This window comes from Myotis brandtii, unplaced genomic scaffold, assembly GCF_000412655.1.
Source record: "Myotis brandtii unplaced genomic scaffold, ASM41265v1 scaffold220, whole genome shotgun sequence".
In the NCBI taxonomy this organism is placed as follows: domain Eukaryota; kingdom Metazoa; phylum Chordata; class Mammalia; order Chiroptera; family Vespertilionidae; genus Myotis; species Myotis brandtii.
Genome location: NW_005358250.1, coordinates 1,419,094 through 1,423,234, shown reverse-complemented (window position 1 = coordinate 1,423,234; position 4,141 = coordinate 1,419,094). Strand labels below are relative to the sequence as shown.

Here is a 4,141-nt window from a genome sequence, read left to right as displayed (position 1 = left end):
GTTAGGTAATTTTAGATTGCAAAGGGCCAGGCCATTCATATGCAAAAGCCTCTGTGCACAGCTTGGGTGGGGCAGGGTCTTAGGGAATCAATAGGGTGGAGCAAACAGCTATGGCTGCTCCTCAGCCCTGCCCTAAGAGGCCCCGGGTCTCAGTGTTCCATGGTAGCCGCTGCAAGCACCTCTAAGAGAAAGCCGCCCTCAAGTTCTGCCCACTGCCAGACAGTCCAGTTTCTCCCCCTATGAGTCTGGGTCCCCAGAGACTTGCCCGTAACTGGAGTTCAGAGCAGTCGGGAGCCTGTGTCTCCCCACTGATTGAAAAAGACAACCGCATCCTCAGTTGCCAGCCCTTTCCTCGTGCGCCTCCGTACCTCTGCACTTTACTTCCGCACCTCCTCTGAGTCTCAGTGTGCTTTTCTTTTTCCTTCTAGTTGTAGAATTTCCACTCAGCCAGCCTTCCTGTGGTTCTGGTTGATGTCCGTTTTGTCTTTTAGTTGTATTTTTGAAGTGGTTGTGTGAGGCAGCAATTTCAGGTGTTTACTGATGCCGCCATCTTGGTTTCTCTCTCCTTCTCTCCTAAACAGTTTTCTTAATGTCTTATTCTCTCTCATATGTCTATGACTTTAGCACCAGAAACTCTACATTTGTTTATGCCATGACTCCATTTGGCACTTCTGTTGAAGCCAGTGAAACTCCTCAGAATAATACTATTTTTTTTAAAGGTGTAAACCAGAATATACAGGATTAAAAGGAGAAGCAGCCACATTAAAATTATTATGAAAATACTATTAACAAGTTTGTGATACAGTAATCTGTTATTCCTTGGTAACATTAAATTATAAAATTGAACAAAATTTAATATGGTAACATTAAGTAAAAGTAAAAATAAATAATGAGTAGTAGAGCGACATTTTGAGATAAAATGTGATAGGAAACAAACTTTTTTAGGTATTGCTAAACTGTGGTTTGCTCTTACATTCATAATGGAAAGAAATGCATTTTCTTATTACCCAAGTTAATGGAGCCCCTGAATCCTGTCCACAGACTTCCTGGGAGTCCATGAATATTAACCAGTTAACTGCCACACGTCCAAAACGAAAACTATTCCCACATGCCACGATATTTTGAATTTAAAAAATCAATTTGCAATGAATATTACAAAAATAAATATATTACTCACAATTCGGGTGTTCTTGAATATTTTCCGTTGAAAATTCTCACGAAAAATGATTTTAAAGTTGATCTATAGACTTTTATGGCAGGCAAATGGTTAAAAATGCTTATTGAGTATGAGCTATTTTCTCCTGTCTAAAATTGTTTTTATTCCCCTCTGTTTTCTATCATATCTGAGCGTGATCATCCTTGAAGATTCAGCTCACTTATCTTAGCACTTTATGGTGATAACTTACTTTCCTGTTATGTGTTAGTCACTATTCTAGACATTTGAAATGCATCAGCAAACAGAACAGGAAAAAAATTCATGCCTTCAAAGACTTACAGCCTTATGGGAGGATGTCAGTAGACAAAATAAATACATAAATTATGTAGAATGTGAGACAATTATAAACACTATATAAAAGTTAGGGTAGATAAAGTAGATTGAGGTGTGGATTGCAATTTTCAGAAGAATAAGTAAGGTACATTCTTTGAGAAAGTGAAATTTGAACGAAGACATGAAAATGGTGAGACTTAACTATGCAGATATCTTTTCTGTCTCTTTCACCACATTTCAGATTGAGCATTGTGACTAGCACATACATGAACTGTCATTAAGAGAAAGGTTGTTACCTTTCTGGTATCTGCCCAAAGTTTGAGAAGTTTAGCCAGTTTGGATGATTAAGCATGTGTCATTTCCCTAGGTTGGGTTCGATGATTAGGTTATATTCCGATATAGCTTGTTCTTACATTTTATTTTTGATAATAAGTTTCTCTAAAAATATTTTAGCTGTTGTTACTTTATTTTTATTTGCCTTTTCTTGTGCAGAGTAGAAATTTAGCAGATGTTAAATGAAAGAATAAATCTTTAGAATTACCCAAATTATTTATCTTTTTGTAGACACAACTCTCTTCAATAATTAAATAAAAGTTGTTATATTTAAAAATTTCAGATTTGCCAAATATTTGTATGCTTGCTCTTTGATAGAAATTGTAGGAGGTGAGAAAGAATAAGATTAATACAAAACAATATGTGTCAAACTTTGGAGGGAATATTTCATATGTATTATATTTAATCCTCAGTGTACCATCAGGGTCCAATTTAGTTTTTGAGTATCAATTTTGAGCAGTTCTCATTTGTAAAGGTGATTATTTTATGACTTACATTCTTTCTTAGATTTTTTCCAAAGAGCAAATAGAAAATTTAATATTAAAAAAACTAGAATAAAACTTATTGTATCTTGCAATTACCATATGTGATTCATTTATAAATCTAACATGCAATATGGTATTTTAGTGATCTTATTTTTCCTAAATCTTGAAATGATTTCATTATCTTAAGAATTATTTCATGAATACCCATCAGTTTTTCCCTATCATGCCCAAATACTAAAATAACAAGAATACAAAAGAATGATTGAATGATGTAGTAATGAAATCACCACTATTGTTCTTCAGTTTTCTTTTTTTTTTTTAAATATATTTTATTGACTTTTTTACAGAGAGGAAAGGAGAGAGAGAGTTAGAAACATCGATGAGAGAGAAACATCGATCAGCTGCCTCTTGCACACCCGCTACTGGGGATATGCCCGCAACCAAGGTACATGCCTTTGACCGGAATCGAACCTGGGACCCTTCAGTCCGCAGGCCGACGCTCTATCCACCAAGCCAAACCGGTTAGGGCTGTTCTTCAGTTTTTTTATTGTGTTGTCCAAAGTATGACATCTTAAGTTTTTTTTGTTTGTTTGTTTTTTCCCTGCTCATAATGATAAATGAAAAATTGAGCCCTCGCCGATGTGGCTTAGTAGTGTCTCGGGTTTGATTCCTGGTCAAGGGTATGTACGTGGGTTGCAGGTTCGATCCTTGGCCCCAGTCAAGGAAGCAACTAGTCATGCCTCTCTCACATCAATGTTGCACTCTCTTTAAAAAAAAAAATAATAATAATAATAATCAGTGGGAAAAATAATCCTTGGGTGAGGATTTAAAAAGAAAATTGACAGGATAATGGTTTACTGTTTTCAGTAGAATCAGAAGGTGAACATAGAGACAGCAACACTCTAGACTCTAATTATGATGGTTAAATTGAGTTGATTATATCCTAGATTAATTTTTCCAAACCAAAGAAATACTGAGTTGATATATTTCTAAGGACAAAAAAAAAAAAAAAAAAAGAGTGCTATTCTCATCCAGCAGTCATTCAGCAAGGTTTTCATAATGCAGTATTATAGAATTATGAAGTCCCATGAAAGTATCTTTATACATAAAATTCTATTAAACTTGAATGTCATATGCTGTTGTAATTATCATGTGTTCAATTAAGAATTAGCATATATTTTTAAATGTGTTCAGTTGATCATCTCTTTTTATTTGGCTATGGCAGAAGTTCTGGAACTTGGCTTCTTAAGTTATAAATGAACTTTTTTTCCCATATGAACTTTACTTTTCTCAGTTCCAAATTAGTGTTTCTCTTAATGCTACTTTAAAAATCCTATATAATAAAGAGGTAATATGGAAATTGTCACGCCCTCACACAAGATGGCCACCCCCATGTGGTCAAAAGATGGCCGGCAGGGGAGGGCAGTTGTGGGTGATCAGGCCAGCAGGGGAGGGCAGTTGGGGGGCGACCAGGCCTGCAGGGGAGGACAGTTAGAGGTGACCAGGCCTGCAGGGGAGGGCAGTTGGGGGGGACCAGGCCTGCAGGGGAGGAAGGGCAGTTAGGGGCGACCAAGCCGGCAGGGGAGGGCAGTTGGGGGTGATCGGGCCGGCAGGGGAGCAGTTAGGCGTCGATCAGGCTGGCATGGGAGTGCTTAGGGGGTGATCAGGCTGGCAGGCAGAAGTGGTTAGGGGCAGGCAGGCAAACGGTTGAGAGCCAGCAGTCCCGGATTGTGAGAGAGATGTTCAACTGCTGGTTTAGGCCCGATCCCACACACAGGGATCGGGCCTAAACTGGCAATCGGACATCCCCTGAGGGGTCCCAGATTGGAGAGGG

General features: G+C 38.1%; 1 protein-coding gene across 4 annotated transcripts in view; it reads left to right on the top strand.

Moving 5' to 3' along the window:
* FOXJ3 (forkhead box J3) overlaps positions 1-4,141 on the top strand; it is a 137,710-nt gene that overhangs the window by 93,851 nt on the left and 39,718 nt on the right. The window lies entirely within an intron of this gene.